Source organism: Mustela nigripes, chromosome 14 (assembly GCF_022355385.1).
Source record: "Mustela nigripes isolate SB6536 chromosome 14, MUSNIG.SB6536, whole genome shotgun sequence".
NCBI lineage: Eukaryota > Metazoa > Chordata > Mammalia > Carnivora > Mustelidae > Mustela > Mustela nigripes.
Genome location: NC_081570.1, coordinates 4,220,097 through 4,238,615, shown reverse-complemented (window position 1 = coordinate 4,238,615; position 18,519 = coordinate 4,220,097).

Here is an 18,519-nt window from a genome sequence, read left to right as displayed (position 1 = left end):
CCACCAAGAGGGGAAGCATTCCTCACCTGTGCTGGGAGGATCCTAGCCCTTCTCTGAATCCGGGTGGTTTCTGAACACACACAAACACCCACAAGGAAATTAATAGCTTGGAGCGTTGTCAGAGCCGGCCAGCCTCCAGACCGGCTGCGCTCGATGCTCTGAACCGCTCTGCCTATGAGACGAGGCGTAACCATAATCCACCTCAGCGACTCTGCCTTGCGCGTCCATGTTCAGCAAGGCCATCGACAAGAGAAGCTTCTTTGTGAAAGCGAGAACAAACAAACATTTGGATCCATCTATAAATCATGATCTGGGTCCTTGGGTTTACTTTGGATGCCACCTCTTCCCCCTTTGTCCCTGGTAGATGTTTGCAGTAGCTCACCTGGGGAGGAAGCCGGGAGAGGAGAGGGGAGATCTGGAAACTCCAGGATAACAGAGGCTTGGCAGCGGCCCCTGCTGCGAGCCTCGTGCCCAGACTGGCCCAGGCACAGGACAGGTGCAGTCAACACCGAATGATGAATGGATGCTCAGCCCAGCCTTATCCAAAGGAACCACATTGTTTGGGGCGTGGGGGTGGGGGTGGGGGTGGGGGGGAATTCACAGGGGGAGAAATTAAAGACAGCCTTTGGGCTAATCTGCTCAAGCAGCCGTAAGAAAGTGCCACAGACTGGGGGAGCTGAAACAACAGAAATTTATTTTCTCACAGTTCTGGAGGCTGGAAGTCAGGAAGCACGGCATTGGTGGGTTCAGTTTCTCCCAAGGCTTCTCTCTTCAGGTTGAAGCCGCCACCCTCTCTCCGTGTCCTCACGTGGTCTTTCCTCTGCACACCAGCACTCCTGGTGTCTCTCTCTCTCTTCGAGCCCAAATTTCCTCTTCTAACAAGGACGCCAGTCATGTTGGATTCGGACCTGTCCCAATGACCGCATTTTAACTTAATCACCTCTTCCAAGGCTCCATCTCCAAATACAGTCACATTCTGGGATACTGGGGCGGGTAGGGCTTCAACCTACAAATCTGGGGGACACACAATTCAGTCCATAACCGGTCCAGACTAGTCTCACACTGAAGCTCAGTACTTTGGGGCTCCTTAAAATATAAGAGCACTGGTCTCATTTCCTGCCCTATTAGCTAAGCTTTCATCCCACACTGGGCAAAGCATGTTGGGCAAGTATCCCTCCTGTGTAAACCCTGCTGCACTTTGTTTTCTAGATCCTGGTTTTCCATCCTCTTTCCTCTGATTCCGGAGAGGCAGTGTGCCATGTTGTCAGGTGCCGGTGCCTCCTGGCTGTGCCCCCACAGACTTGCCTGGGGCAGCTCCCTCGACATTGCCGAGGGCCACCTCGTTCTCAGAAGGGGCTCAATCATCCGTGCCCTGCCTGCCTCGCAAGGTCACTGTGATGACCTTACGATGTCATGTCTATGTGTCCAAGCAGGTACATGTGCCCAACGAGGTATATAACGTCTCAGAATAAACAAAGTCATTCCTCCCAGAGCATCACTTTAAAAAATATGATCGTTATATTAAAACCAGCACAGATGCATTAGGAAGCCGAACAAAACATTGGCATGGAATGCAAGTAAGACTGAAGATTTCCAATAAAATGTGTCCTTGCTGCGGCCTATGTGTCTCTGCCGTCCCAGGCTCTTGGGTGGGAAGTTGAAGCAGTGCTGGTTATGCCATGAAGATGTATGAGGTGCTCTCCAGGTACTGATATGGAACAATTGCCAAGATATATTACACAGTGAAAAGATTCAGGTGCAGAACAAGGTGTTACCATTTGTTTAAAAAAAGCAGGGGGCATGTGGGTATTTATAAAGGCTTGTGAATGCCAAGCGTAGTTGGGAGTAATACAAGGAAACCCATAGCAGGGGGTTACCTCCGAGATAAAGACCTGGGGAACCTGGGAGACGGGGACGGGAAGAAGACTTCACAACAAAACCTTCCTGTATCATCTGATTTTTAAAGATTTATTTATTTATGTGTGTGTGAGAGAGAGAGAGAGAGAACATGAGTGGAGAGAGGGGCCGAGGGAGAGAAACCTCAAACAGACTCTTCACTGAGTGTAGAGCCTGAAGGGGCCTCAGTCCCATGACCCACGAGCTCATCACCTGAGCCAAAACCAAGAGTCAGGCGCTTAACCGACGGAGCCGCCCAGGTGCCTCGACCTCATTTTTTTAGACATACGGAGTACCTATTTGTAAATGGTGTTGTTTTGTTTTGTTTTAAAGATTATTTATTTATTTATTTGCCAGTGATAGAGGGAGAGAAAGCGAGCAAGCACAGGCAGACAGAGAGGCAGGCAGAGGCAGAGAGGGAAGCAGGCTCCCTGCCAAGCAAGGAGCCCGATGCGGGACTCGATCCCAGGACGCTGGGATCATGACCTGAGCCGAAGGCAGCCGCTTAACCAACTGAGCCACCCAGGCGTCCCTAAATGGTGTTGTTTTTAAAAGCCACAGTCCTGGTTTTAAAATTAATTTATTATCATTATTCAAATGATAATCACATGCGTTACATGGAGTACATGAGCTATATGGCGTATACGAGTATAAGGAGAGCATGAATATAGTTACACAGATGCCATGAGCTATATGAACTATACGGACACCAGGAGTCATACGGACACCAGGAGTATATGGGATGTAGGGAGAGACGGACTCTATGAATTATACGGAGTATGAGTTATATGGAGTATATGGAGTACTTGAGCATGTAGAGTAACAAATATTTGGAATACATGGAGTGAGAGACTTTACATGCAGCCCTGGGAAATGCTAACATTGGACAACCAGAGAAGCAGAAAAGAAAACCCAGGAAGCATGTAGGAAATGGAGGAAGCAGGTTTTGAGAAGGAAGTGTCCATAAAGTCAAATGCCACGGAAAAGTCATGTAGCACCATTTCCCATCCACTAGGATGACTATCCTCAGAAGAAAAAAACAGGAATAGTAACTGTTGGGAGGGTGTGGAGAGCCGGAACCCTCGTCACGCCTGGTGGGAGTGTAAGATGGTGCAGGTAACTGCAGAAACGGTAGGGTGATTCCTCAAACAGCTAAACACAGAATGACCGTATCACCCAGCAATTCCACTCCCAGGTCTATACCTCCAAGATCCGAGAGCAGAGACTCGAACAGATATCTGTACACACACGTTTGTGTGTCTACACTGTGAATTAGCTGAAAGGTGAAAGTGACCCAGTCGTGGGCAGACGGATCAGCAAATACGGTGTTCACACAATGGAATGTTGCTCAGCTCAACCAAGGAATGAAATTCTGACCATGCCCCAATGGGGATGAACCTTGAAGACAAAATTTGCTAAGTCACAAATAAACCAGTCACAAGACAGCAGATACTGCATGATTCCACTCACATGAAGCCTCTAGAACCATCACATTCGGAAGATGGAAGGAATGGAGGTGGTGGGGGGCTGAGGGCGAGGACGGGGCATTAGTGTTCAATGGGGGCAGAGTTTCAGTTGGGCTGCATGAGAAAGTTCTGGAAGTAGGCTGTGGTGTCGACCGCACAGCCGTGTGAACTCACTTCCTGCAGCTGAACGGTGTGGTTAAAATGGTGGATTTTATGCTGAGTGTATCTGACCACCACCACCAAACATCCAGTTAAAGGACGGATGTGAATCCAGCCTAGAAGTTACCAGGGATTTTGATGAGGCAGAAGGGCAGAAGCCAAACAAGAGTGGGTGTGGGTAGGGCAAGACTGAAGGGCATGAGGATGCGAACACGTTGACAAGGTGCCTCTAGAAAGCAGGAGAAAGCCGGGGTGGCAGTTAAGGAGTGGGGAGCACTTTCGCATCATCCCTGGACTTTCCTGCACACTTAGCCAGGCCTGGGCTCTAGAATCATTGCTAATGCTGGGATATGAGGAGGAGGCACCCCGTGCCCATGCCAAGGGACCCTCTGGTTTCTTCCAAGCCAACCTGCTCCTTTCTCTTCCGTTGTGAACATTCTTCAGTTTTCTTCCGGGTTTAGGCCTTCGGAAACAAGGGCCAGCGTCTTGCCGCTATCCCCACAATCTGCCAGTCCCAGAGCTTGTCGGAGGCTACGAAATGCAGAGCCAGCTGCCTACCTGAAGTAGCGGAAGGAAAACGAGAAAACCATCAGAGGACCTTACCTGCTGTACATGCTTCCTGGTTTCTCAGAGTCCGTGTGTGGCTTTTCGGTTGCTGAAATCAATGAGGTGAGTAGGTTTCTACCAGCTCCCCTTCACAGACCTCACCGTCCGTCTTCCTCTTCTCTCCTGTGTGGTCTTCCCAGTGCTCTTGTGCCATGCTCCACTTCCCCTTACACTTGACATCAAGTTCATTCAACACATTGTTTTTTAGCACCTGTTACCTGGCAGGCCCTGTAAGCAAGACAGGAGGGCATTTCTGCTTGTGGGCTTTAATTTTCTTGCCGTGGGAGATGGATTATAAAGTTTAAAAGTTAAGTACATATATGAGATAGTGGTAACAGCTATGTCGGGGTGAGGGGGTCCAGAAATGGCAAAAAGAGGGAACAGGAGTGAGGAACGGAATTGCAATTTCCAAAAGGGCAGTCCAGGAAAGCAAGTGAGCAAGGATGGAGGCAGGTGAGGGAGAGCCCTGCAGGTCTCTGGGGGAAGCGCATCCCAGGCAGGAGGGAGAATCAGTGCAAAGGCCCTGAGGCAAACACTTCCGTTGTGGATTGGAGAAAGAACAAGAAGGACTGCATCTGAGTGAGCAGAGGAGGGCACAGTGGGAGACACGCTCAGAGCAAAGGAGCGAGCAATCAGATCTGATGGTGGAGGTTCCGAGCAATCAGATAGGATGGTGGGGGCTCCGAACAACGTGAATGCTCTGGCTCTCGTTCTGAGTGCAAGGGGAAGCCATCAGAGAGAACAGGAGCGCTGCGATGTGACCTGAGAACTGGAGTCTTCCGTCTGCCCCCAGTATGGAGAACAGACGGTTGGGGTTGGGTAGTGAGAGCAAAAAGGCAGGAAGACCAGTTACAAAGCAACTGCACAATCACACGAGAGGAGATGGTGGGTTGCACCAGAGTGAGATCTGTCGGTGCAAGGAGTCAGGCTCTGGATCAGTTTTGAAGGCAGAGCCGTCAGGACCTGCGGGCAGAACGCATGTGGAGTGCAAGGGAAAAGACAGTCCAGAACGATTCTGAGCCGGGGAAGCATGTGTGTGGGGGAGGATTAATGAAGCTCGCCACTGGATGGCTGCCTCATCCTCTGGTCCAGCCCCCTCCCCGGGGTGACCCAGCTCCTTCCCGGCACCCTCCGAGGGGCCCCACCCAGGAGACGTGAACTTGGAGTTTCTCTGCTGTACCACAAAGCCCAGAATCCAGAGTTTGCTTCCCACCTATTCTGCCGCGGGTAGGTAGAAAACGAACCTGTTACGAATGTTAATAATTTAAGAACAAAATGTTACTAATTAAGTTAAGAATAAAATGTTAACAATTTTGTAACCTGTCCCTTTTCTTAGAGAACCAGAACCCAGGAAAGCAGAGTCCTATCATTTCGTGATTATCAGAGCCAACGTCAATGTGGCTTACGTGTCAAGAGACTAAAGGATTGATCTTGTCTTTGTTCATGTGGACAGTTCTGTAAGTATCTGCCTACCTTCCGAATGTTGAGAAGTCAGATGTGTCAGAAGTGGGGGTGTCCCTCAGTGAGTAACGCACCCACCCTTTTCTGGTGGGACGCACTGCTGGATCAGTGGTCTTTGAGGTGCGGGTTCCTGGATTAGCTGCATCTAGCGTTTCCTGGGATATTCTGAGAAATGCAGATCCTGGGGTGCTATGCCAGACCCGTGGAGTCAGAAAATCCTAGAGAAGAGTCCGGTGCTCTCTGTCTCAACGAATGCCCCTCCCCCTGCCCCCGGTGATTCTGCTGGGCTCCGAGGCGCCATCCAAACCATCGGCAACGCCCCACCCCCTCCCCACCAGTCCCGGCCTTCAGGAGGGGTAGACACTGGAAAGCTGGAATAGGAAGGGACATTTCTTTATGCCTTTATTTTCTAGGTTCCCTCTCTGGAGTTTTCTTTATTTATAGATTGTCTCGACTTATTTGAGACACACAAATGCAAGCATCGGGGACCACATCCAGGCATTTTTGTCGTGGGCTCTCCACCACTTACACACGTACATGTCCCGTGGCTCCGGCACACGCACACGAGCAGAAGCCTCGGACCCTTTCTCACGGTATGGGTGACAATGCTGAGACCTTCCTCTCCTTGTGCCGGTCACAAAGTTTCTCTGCAGAGGAAAACAGCGACACAAGTGCCAAGTGATGTTGTCTGTTGAACACCAGTCAAACACGAGGCTCACTTTTTCAATGTTTGTGTGACCAGGATAAAACCGATTGTTCTTTTGGCCGGCACCTTCTCATGGATCGTTCTTCCTAAACAGGGCAGAGGGGAAACCCTGCTAAGCTAGCCTACCTCACAGACTGAAGCACAAACAAACTCAGTCCTTTTTTTGTTGTTGGAATAAAAGTTTGAATCCTTGCCACTACCCAGCTGTGCGCTCGATGAGACCCTGCCTCGCTTACCAAGTCTGGGTTCAAAACCACCGGGAAATCCCTATCCCTCCTGACAGCCCCGCAGTCTGGTGGCCCATCCGTCTACCGTGAGCGTCTTGCCATCCACTGATACGTCCTTTTGAGGGCAAACAGCCACGCCGGCAACTGCAGATGAGCTGTCGGGGCTGAGTCAGCATGGGTGTGGCATATAATATTTTTCTTATCAGCCTGATGAGACAAGTCACCAGACTATTTCCTACCTTCCGGTGCTGGAAACCCAGCATGAGAAAGAGAGTCTGCCTGCCCCAGCGCACACAGACGTTCGGGGTCGAAGGTAAGAAGAAAATTCCCTCATTTCCCACACCGTTCCTCAGAGACTACTTTCTCTGGGTAAAAATAGTCCCCAGTTACCGCAGGTCTGGGAAGAGGGAGGGAAGGTCTCTGTCCGAGGTCTCCCTCGTCGAGGGGCAAGCCGAGGCTGTACCTGGACAGAGAGTGGGGAAGGGGGGCTGGAGCCCAGATAGAAAGGAGCATCTGCCCATGCCGAGGGGCAATGTCGATGAGCCCCCCAGACCTAGGATGATGGTGCTCAGCCGGACACAGCGCTGCCCCCCCATCATGCCCCAGCCGCCAGACCCAGGATGAGGGCGAGGCAAGAGAGCTGCCCCCACCCTCCCCCGCTCCCCACCGGCACGTGCAGGCCCTGGCAGCGAGCCCCTTCTCCGTCTGCGCCCAGGCCTCCCCAAAGACACAGTGAAATCCTGCAGAGGATTATTGAACAAGACAGGCTGGAGCCAGTACCCGGCACAGTTCTTCGAATCATCACAGAGTTAGCAGTAAATGTGCAAGACGGGAAAGGAAACGGAAAGAAAATTCGAGAGCGCTTGCTTCCAGACTCTTACTTGGCCATCAGCACTGTGGGCGGAGAGAAGCCCTCAGCTTCCCTCGCTGTTCCCAGCGCTGCCTTGCAACTTGGGAGCATCTGCGAAAGGCTCTGGACCAAGGGCCTGCCTCAGCCAAAGCGACACGGGGACACTGAGCGAGTCACATGGCTTCTGTGAGCTTCGATTTCCTAGAAAACGTGCATGACACTGATTACGGCATCCCATGAGCTGTGGGTTTCAGAGAACACCTGTAAAAGTTCCTTTGAAGATGCAAGCTGGGGGCGCCTGGGTGGCTCAGTGGGTTAAGCCACTGCCTTCAGCTCAGATCATGATCTCAGGGTTCTGGGATTGAGCCCCGCATCAGACTCTCTGCTCAGCAGGGAGCCTGCTTCCCTTCTCTCTCTGCCTGCCTCTCTGCCTACTTGTGATCTCTCTCTCTCTCCCTCTGTAAAATAAATAAATAAAATCTTTAAAAAAAAAAAAAAGAAAGAAAGAAAAAAGAAAATGCAAGCTGTTTCAGGGGTGCCTGGCTGGCTCAGTTGGTGGAGCGTGCAACTCTTGACCACAGGATCGTGAGTTCAAGCCCCATGTTGGGTGTAGAGATTACTTAAAAGTCAATTTGTTTAAAAAAATGCAAGATGTTTCATAGAAATGAAAGACACAATGGTTGCTATTCACTCTCTTCTGTTTACAGATCTGTGGTATGTCTCTGTCTGGCCAGCCATCCTCATTCTAAAATGCAGAAGCCCAGTTTGAGGTTGTAGGAATTTAAGAAGCAAGCCCCAAGACTCAAATGGAGACGTTCAGACACGTGTCATTTATTGATTTTGTCAAAGTTATTTCCTATTGGTGGGGCGCCTGGGTGGCTCAGTGGGTTCAGGCTCTGTCTTCGGCTCAGGTCATGATCTCAGCGTCCTGGGATCGAGCCCCGCATCGGGCTCTCCGCTCGGAGGGAGCCGGCTTCCCCCACACCACAACCATCCCTGTTTGTGTTCCCTCTCTCGCTGTGTCTCTCTCTGTCAGACAAATAAATAAAAAAATCTTTAAAAAAAAAAAAAAGTTGTTTCCTATTGGCGTTCACAAGGTGTATTCAGCCCATCACACTGAACTAAGAGCACCAGCCTGCCTGGGTTCTGGGTTTGTAAACGAGGAGGTAGCCCAGGCTCGTGTACGGTACCCGCTGAGTAAAGGGTGGTTCGGACTAGAGTCACCAATGCCACACACACGATTTGTGAGGAGAAATGCTTTTCACAAATTCCAAATGCTCAACTCCATGCATTCAGCTCTTCTTTGTTCATTCACTGGCCTCCCAGAAACTCCAAGGATCCTGCAGGCCATTAGAGTGAGGGAAGGAGCTCCAAGTGGCCCTCCAGAGAGGAAGATTGAAGGGTAACGGTATTAGAGTTCTCCAGAGAAACAGAACAAGCAGGAGATATGGAGAGAGAGAGAGAGAGAGAGAGAAAAGATGTGTGTGTGTGTGTGTGTGTGTGTGTGTGTGTGTGTGAGGGAGGGAGGGAGAGGGAGAGAGAGACATAATGGGAGTTGGCTCAAGTGATTATGGAAACTGAGAAGTCCCACGATCTGCCGTCCGCAAGCTGGTGACCCAAGAATGCCCGTGGTGTAATTCAGGCTGAGTCCAAAGGCCTGAGAACCAAGCATCCAATGATTTAAATCCCAGCCCGTGCAAGGAATGGAAAAGATGAGATACGATGTCCCAACCGAAGCAGGCAGGCAGGAAGTCAAAAGGGGCGGATCCCTCCTTCTTCTGCCTTTGATTCATCCCGGCCTCCCGTGGATGATGGCGTCACCCACACCGGGAAGTGAAGGTACATTGCTGAGTCTGCCCGTTCGAATGCTCTCATCACCGAGAAACACCACCCCCCAAGACACAACCAGAAATAATGTTTAATCTGGGCATCCCCCCCGCCCCACCCAGACAAGTCAACACATACGATTAGCCATCAAAGTAACCAAATATTGGCTATGAGTAGTCCAAGAAATGTCACACTAAGAGCTGGGGAAAACAAAGGAAAGGTCACCTCCATGGGAGGACCTCAAGGTGGCTTTACTGGAGAGGTTGACCAAGACCAGCCTTGAAGGCCAGATGGGCATCACCATCCCATAGCGTCGTAGTTGCTTTCAGAACGTTTGCCCCTCTCTGTATTCACTCAGTGACCCCACAAATATCTGCGTTTCTGTACCAGCCCAGGCCCTGATGTTAGGGTCAGAGAGGACAGAGACAATGCCCTGCCCTTACAGAGTGGAGACGGACAACCAGAGAGAGAACAAAAAAGGGCAGTGTGCCATGTGACAGGTGTTCTGAAATCGACAAAGCAGGGAAATGGGACAGGGAATGCCTGATCGGGGGTTCGGACCGTGGGTGGGGGTGCTGTTCTGGCTGGAGCTATAACTCTCTGGAGGAAATGCATACCGGATGAGAAGAGCCTTTTGAATGGCCCTGGGGATAGAATGAGCTTGGTCAAGCTGATATGAACCCCAGACAGGGAAGGAAGGAGCTGGAACTTAAGGGTGCTTGTTGGCTGCCTGATGAGGAGTCTGCGTTCTATTATAAATGTAATAGAAGTCCATTTGCAGGATTTTCAGTAGGAGAAATCTTATGATCCAAACTTCTAGGGAGCCAGAACTTTGTTTCTCAATGGTTTCCAACCATTTATTGAACTAAACTGAATTTCATCCATTCTCCCAATATTAGCCAAAGGACCTTGACCAAATTCCTTCACCAACAACCAGCCTGCAGAATCTTCTTTGAACTTAGGAGGCGTGACCCCAGCATGCGTTCCATGAAACCCTGGGTTGCCCCCCTGTAATGGGAGAGTGGCAGATTGTGAGTAGGGGACTTACCGGTTCCACAAGTTCCATGCATGAGCCTGTGACCAAAAAAGACTGATAAGGTCCTAGAGTTATCCGAGCTCCTCCTGGTGCTAAGTCCCTATTGGATTACAACTGCTCATTTTCCTCCAGAATGACCCAGACCCCTCCCTCGACTCTCTGCCACAACGGGAAAATTAACAGTGACAAAAGTTGAGAAGGTGGAAGGACATTATCACTCTTGTCAACAATAAAATCTGCGGCTGGCATTCAGTTGTGAAGATGGGCACATCTATTATTTATAGAATACAGATTGTTAAATATTAAATACTTGAACCTAGGACAGGGTGAGGGTAAAACCAAGAGTGTGAACTTGTCAAAATCATAAAAACGGTAACTCTTTGCAAGGGTGGAGTGCACCTACATTTATAACCACTTTTACTGCACTATAAATTAAGGGGGGAAACCTTTGATGTGTCAGTTCCAAGTTCCAAGCGATAGGCATTGTCTTTGGGCTGACATCTGTTTAAGTCAGCTTCACAAACAGCTACGAGCCCACCTGCGTAGACCTTTTAACTGGTTTGGGCTAGGAAGGTGGCAAAGGATAAGGTTTTCTTCCTCATTTCCCACCTGAGGGATTGGAAGACAAGTCAAACGTCTCATGAGCTGGCAATTTTTCTCATATCACTTGTGCATCTGATCTAACATTTGCCCAAAGGTTTGCAATGATGAAGGCAAAAATACGTCTTAAAAATCTTAAAAGTCACATGTGATGTCAAACATCTTCATTTTTTTTTAAGATTTTATTTATTTATTTGACAGACAGAGATCACAGGTAGGCAGACAGGCAGGCAGAGAGAGAGGAGGAAGCAGGCTCCCTGCTGAGCAGAGAGCCCGATGTTGGGCTCGATCCCAAAATCCCGAGATCATGACCCGAGCTGAAGGCAGAGGCTTAACCCACTGAGCTACCCAGGTGCCCCAAACATCTTCATTTTTATATGATTTTGATGTACTCTAGTTTACCCTACTTTCTTTCTGGCCTGAATTTTTTGTGCAAATTTTAAAACTTGAATGGCTGCCATGTGCTTTGTAATAGGACGTGAGATGCCGTGAGATCTGTCACAACCCAAGCATCCGCTCAGCCGACCCCTAATGTTCACAGGTGTAACAGCTTGATTTCTTGATTTACTGCTCGTAACAAAATGATTTTTCTGTCTTCTTACAAAGAAGATGTGCACATCCAATTTGGTTTTCCTTTAAAAAAAAAAAAAATGTGTTGAAGTAGCCAAAAAATTTCCAGTGAAGCACCTGATCCAAATACAAATTCTGCCCACTAAAGTAGGCAGTCTTATGTTTAATACGTACTCAACAAGGATTATGCATTAAATTATCTTCCTCAAAAACTTGCTGATAGACTTATCAATATTTGGCTTAATTTTAATGTTAAAGAAGCAAATTCTTAATATTTCCAGTTTAGGAGGACAGGAAACCTATGACTTAATTGTACAAAAGTTTTAACCTTGATTATCCCCTTTTCTGATTGAACACTATACAATGATATTACATTCAAAAATTAATCTAGCCTGCAGGATGGACAATTAGTCAAAAGCAGGGAAAAGTCACAAGAAATTAACAATGAAATCAATTCCTTGATTTTGTGTCACACCTCTTTCTCCTGGGCATTCTGAGGCAGATTTTCAATATAAGCTCATTTCCTTCTTCTAAATTCTGCTGAAGTTTTATTATAGAAAGATCTAGACTTTTCCTTTTAGAGATGGGGAAAACCAAGTGAAAGCAAAGTTCCATGGTGACAGGAAGAAAAACCAGAAGGAATGATTTAGAAAAGGTTGAAGCAGGAAGAAGGGAAGAGCCAGAGATCAGAGCTCCTGACATTGTTGAGGACGAGCAGAACAGCCAAGCGGTTAGGACTAGAGCAGAAAACTGCTTCCAAAAGCTGCCGGGGACCCCACGAGCTACCATCTAGTTTGGAACAGGAAAGCAGGGATCTCCAGGACAAAATCTCTGGTGGAAATAAATGGAATAAGTGAGAATTTGAAAAGGAATTGAGGGCATCAGGGTAGCTCAGTGGGTTAAGCCTCTGCCTTGAGCTCAGGTCATGATCTCAGGGTTCTGGGATCGAGCCCCGCATCGGGCTCTCTGCTCAGCAGGGAGCCTGCTTCCTCCTCTTTCTCTGCCTGCCTCTCTGCCTACTTGTGATCTCTGTCTGTCAAATAAATAAATAAAATCTTTAAAAAAGTAATTAAGAATATGATTAAGGCAAGTCACAGGAAAGAAGAAAGAAAAGAAGGAGAAACAGAGAGAGAAAGAAGGAAGCATAGAAGAAAGAAAGAGAGAGAGGGAGGGAGGCAGAGAAAGAAAGAAAGGAAAGAAAGGAAAAAAAAGTAAGGAAGGGAGGGAGAGAGGAGAGGGAGGACGGGAAGGGAAGAAAAGAAGGAAAGAAGGCAATTAGACCTTGGGAAAAAAACAACCGAAAGTATACAAGAAATAATGGTTGGGCACCAAGGTGGCTCAGTCCATCAGGTGTCTGCCTTCCGGTCAGGTCATGATTCTGGGGTCCTGGGATCAAGCCCCACATCAGGCTCCATCTCCGTCTCCTCCCCACTCACGCATGCTCTCTTTCTCTCTCTCTCTCTCTCTCTCTCTAAAATAAAAATAAATAAATAAAGTCTTTTTAAAAAATGGTCCAAAAATGGGGCGCCTGGGTGGCTCAGTGGGTTAAGCCGCTGCCTTCGGCTCAGGTCATGATCTCAGGGTCCTGGGATTGAGTCCTGCATTGGGCTCTCTGCTCAGCAGGGAGCCTGCTTCCCTATCTCTCTCTCTCTCTCCGTCTACTTGTGATTTCTCTCTGTCAAATAAATAAATAAAATCTTTAAAAAAAAAATGGTCCAAAAAAGAAGCACACAGAATGTGTCATAGTTTTAAGCAATCAATGGACTATGATGATAACTTTTTTAATATTTGGAAAGAAGGCACAGAGTTCACTCATGACGTCAAACATCCTGAGGATGTCATCATGACGTAAAGCCGTTCATTGGCTCTTGGCTTTTCAGTTCACCCCGTAGACCGGGCTACGGAGAGCTAGATGTGTTGTCAGAAGGCAAATGCTACCCTATAGTTGTGAAGGCTGATGGAGAGAACAAGGAAGGAGGAAGGAGAGGATGAGCACTAACGTCCGCGTCTGACCAACCGGAGGCCAAGTGAAGTCACGGACAGCTGACGTATGAGAAATCAAGACGTCCGTCCATTATTTAAAATTAAGAAAATGACTTTTAGAAATTTTAAAATAATAATGTAAATATCAAACATTTAGAGGGAAAACTCAAAAAGGGACTCGAGAAATAGGAAATATGGGGCACCTGGGTGGTTCAGTCAGTTAAGCATCCAACTCTGGATCTCAGCTCAGGTCATGATCTCAGGGTCGTGGGATGGAACCCCATCTCAGGCTCTGTGCTGGGTGTGGAACCTGCTTAGGATTCTCTCTCTCTCTCTCCCTCAGGCTCTCCCTGCCTGCTTGCTCATGAAGGCACACATGCCCTCTCTCCCTCTCTTAAAAAAAAGAAAAGAAGGGGTGCCTGGGTGGCTCAGTCGTTAAGCGGATGCCTTCGGCTCAGGTCATGATCCCAGTGTCCTGGATCGAGCCCAACATCGGGCTCCCGGCTCAGCGGGAAGTCTGCTCCTCCCTCTACCCACTCCCCCTGCTTGTGTTCCCTCTCGCGGTCTCTCTCTCTGTCAAATAAATAAATAAAATCTCTTCTAAAAACAAAAAAGAGAGAGAGAAAGAAATAAAAGAAAAGAAGAAGTAGAAAATACAAATAGACCTACAAGAGACTGAATTAGTAGTCAAAAACTTCCCCACTTTCCACCCTCCCACACAAAAGCCCAGGCCTGGACGACTTCACTGGTGAGTTCAACCACATGCTTGAATGAGAATTAATGCTATTCCTTCACAAACTCTTCCTGAAAATAAAGCAAGAGGGAACACTTCCCAACTCATTCTATGAGGCAAGCATTCCCCAATACCAAAACTGGATAAACACATCACCCAAAAAAACACACACCGATAACCTTTTGGAAGATAGTACAAAAATCATCAACAAAATATTAGCAAATAAAGTCCAGCAACATAGAAAAAGGCATACATGACCATGTGGGATTCCTCCCAGAAATGCAGTGTCAGCTTAACATGTGAAAATCAACCATGCTGGGGCACCTGGGTGGCTCAGTGGGTTAAGCCTCTGTCTTCGGCTCAGGTCATGGTCTCAGGATCCTGGGATCGAGTCCCGCATCGGGCTCTCTGCTCAGCGGGGAGCCTGCTTCCCCCTCTCTCTCTGCCTGCCTCTCTGCCTATTTGTGATCTCTCTCTCTGTCAAATAAATAAATAAAATCTTTTTTAAAAAAACCCTGAAAGCCACGAAATACTATTGAAAGAGATTAAGGAAGACTTACATTAGTGGAACCCAAGCTTATGGGCAGGAAGAGTTAACATCTTTAAGACAGCAGCTCCCCAGACTGGCCCACAGATTCAACATAATACCCCAGAGACCTAAATGTGAGGGCTGAGACTATAAAAATCTTAGAAGAAAGCATAGGAGTACATCTTCATGACCTTGGATTAGGCAATGATTTCTTAGATATAACACAGAAAGCACGAACAGCAAAAGCAAATATAGATGCATTTGGTCTCGAAAAATTGAAAGTATCTGTGATTCAAAGGACACCATCAAGAAAGTGAAAAGACAACCCCATAAAATGATAAAAAAAAAAAATTTTTTTTGCAAACCATGTATCTGATAAGGATCTAGTACCCAAAATAAGTAAGGAATTCTGGCACCCCAACAATAAACAAGCAATCCAACTTAAAAAGACAAAAGACCTACGGAGATAGTTTTCCAAAGATCTATGAATGGCCAGTAAGCTCACGAAAAGATGCTCAAAATCATTAGTAATTAGGGAAAATGCAAGTCAAAACCAGAGTCACAAACCACTTCACATCCGCTTGGAAGACCATGAGAAAAAAGACAAATCTTTTGTGTCCGTGGGGATGTGGAGAAATGAGTAGCTGCCGGGGGGCTGGGGAGGAGGGGGTGATGGAGATGGCGTTTCTTAGTGGAGGGCAAAAGGCAAACTGTGCTGGCTTTAGAAGTGGTTGCACAACTTTGTGAACACACCAAGGAACCACTGAATCATGCCCTTGAACGTGATGAATTTTATGGTATGTGTCAGCTCAGGAAAACAGTTGTCAACGTAAGAGACAGAAGAGGGGGAAGGAGAAAGGATGGAGTTAGGTGAGCTCAACCTCATCTTCCCCATTAGGAGTCAAAAGATAAATTGATACCAAAAAGATAAAGTCAAATTGACAAATCCAGCAGTAGGGGCGTAATCCTAGAGCAGCACGGTGGGGGGAAACTCTGGAAGAATTAAAACAAGGAACAGGTAAAGTCACTCTAGGGGGAGGGCTGGGAGGTGTTTGGGGAGAAGGTTGCTTTTGAACATTATCTCTTTTCTACTTATTTGTTGCTGTGTGTGTACGTTATTTTGATAGAACAGGAGGGGGAAAAAATCTTAAAAAGGTAAGCCTCTTTTCAAAGCTCCTGTAGGTCAAGGCCAGGGAAAGGGAAGCTTTGCAAGGTACTCATGGGATGTAGAGACGGAGCTTCTGCACCAGGCGTCTTCCAGGAAACCGCCCTCGTGCTGGAATCTTGTCTCAGCTTCCAGCCCGCTGCTCCACGCCGCTGTCTCCCTGCTGCTGCCAGATGACCCTGTCTGGGCTCCAGCAAGGGTAATGACCGGCACAGACTTATCCCAACCAGCTGAGAGATCAGAGAGTGACAGTCAAAAAAGAAACAGTGAAAAGAATTAACTGTGAAATTAATTAAATGTCATGCATCAAAATCACCACAAGATTGGAGAGAGAACGTGGCTATGGTTTAAGCAGTCGGTGCTCAACTTTTGCATACATCTTGAACAGTGTGTGCCGAGAAATCGGGGGTTCACACCGTCACCGGTGGTCTGTATGACTTTAATTCCACATCACTCTTCTTCTGGGTCAGATCTTTGTTTAGCCAGCACACGGCTCAGAGAACTCTCCAACTGATCCAACACTCAGGAAAAGAAAAAGAAAAAAAAAACAAAAAAAACAAAAAAATCCCCACAACTGTGTGTAAGGTAATTTTGTCCCAGATCTTTCCCTCCAAGTCATGAACATAATAGATTTGACTTTTTACATCGTGTGCCCCCCTAAGAAGCATAAAAGAAAGGTTACACTGGCAGGCAGCTAGAAAAGAGTTTAATTAATCCCAAAGTGTGCGCTTCATTTGGAAAGTGCATCACAAAAGAATCCTGTGTTTACTGAACTAGATCCTTAGGGCCATTATCCCTCCACCAATGGTGAGATTTTTCTGAGGGAGCCTTGTCCCTTGTGGTCTGGAAGGTACTGCCATTAAAAATAAGATCCACACGGGGAACCAAAATTGAAGATGCTGAGGATGCAGGCACTTTCCCCTTGGCAGAGGTAATTGGCGTCTTGGCATTTGTGGAAAGATCTAAACCTTAATCCTGTAGACTTTGATGGGGCCAAGGCAGCTTTCCCCAGACCATGCCCACAGAGGCGCTGAGGGGTGGTCTGTGCTCGGTATCCCCCTGGCTGGCTATCCCTTCTTTGAAAGTAGAGCTGCCCTGTTCTAGCAAGCATGTGCTAAGCTAACCAGAAACTACGGGTTTAAAACAAAAAATACAGTTGTGTTAATTTAGCATTGCCCTTCTTACAGGAGTGCCTGATATAAACACTTAGGACACTAGACGTGGGAACCTTGAAAATTATTATGCTCCCTGGTGTGTGCCCATCACAAGAGGACAAATACTGTGTGATTCGCCTCTGTGAGGTGCTAGGGGAGTCAGACACACAGAGACCCTGTTTCCCCCTGGGGAACAGGGATGGGGAGGGAGCATTTGGTGAGGACTGACTTTCCCTCGGGGAAGATGAGAAAGTTCCGGAGACAGAGGGTGGTGATAGGCTTACAACACCGTGACTGTACTTAAAATGGTTAAAATGGTACTTTTTCTGTTGTATTTACTACAATTTTTTTTTTAATTTTTTTAAAGTTGGGGCTCGTTCTGTTAAAAAATAAATAAATAAATAACACGGTGTTGTGCTTTGCCCGACGTGATTTGGCTTCATGCTGATTCCGGGGGCGGCTCGGAAGCCAAGGCAAGGGACCCTCGGTGGGCATCAGAGGGCAGACCCAAACTGTTCTGGAGACCAGGAGGAAGGAAATTTGCCCTGCTCATGAGTAATGACTGTGGTTTTCTGGCAAACATTAAGGAGGAAGGAACTAAAAATACTTAGCGGACACCCTGCCAAAACTCCACAGTGCTCAGAACGTACCAGGCCAACATGTAGAAGCACTTTCAGAGTGAGAGGGATCGGACTAGGCGCCAAGGTCAAAGTCATTTCACACCTTCTCCTCCGCTCTTGAGAGGCTGGGGCAACCAATGAGGGGCCAGGTGCCCAGCACTGCCCCAGCCAGCCGTCCAGAACCACAGCCCACGGGAGAGGAGGCACAGGACCAGCAGGGCCCCCAGGCCGGCCAGCCACGGTCCCCACTCCCACCCAGCTGCAGGGCGAGCCCTGCCAGGCAGTGCCTTTGCTGCTTGCCAACTCCCAGAAGCTAAGACAGAAAGAGCCACATAGACATTTCCCTGATGCTTCCTCCAAGCTCCTGGAGTCAAAGCGGCGGACACCTGCGAGAGGGGGTGGGAGCGGAGGCACACAGGTGTGTGAGCAGGCAGCCCAAATGGGGTCTGCCCTGGAGACCCGTGCCTCTCCAGCTTGAACACGCACGTGTTCGCCGGCGGGGCTGGTTAAAACGTAGTCTCTGATTCAGCAGGTCTGAGTAGAGCCAGAGATCCTGATTTCTAACTAGTGCCCAGGTATGTCGACGCCGCTGGCCCAGGGGCCAAGACCTGAAGACGAAGCCCACCAGACGCAGGGAGCAAACAGGGGTGGGGGCGAAGCTAACAGCGATGAGCTACTTCGGTGTGGCGAGCTCTCCCAGTCTGGAAGGCGAACGCTTTCTAAATCCTGACCGTGCCCATGTAGGTTGGCACATTAGCTGATGGCTCATGTTTTTGTTTCTGCCACAAGTGAGAATTTCACTCAGTGTCCACTCTGTCACAGAGCCCTGTGGGTTTGGGAGGAACAGGCACCCTCTAACCACGAGGAGAAGTATGTCCCTGCAGACACACTGAACCAGATGGGTCAGTCAGGGAGTGTGACTCAGGGGTTC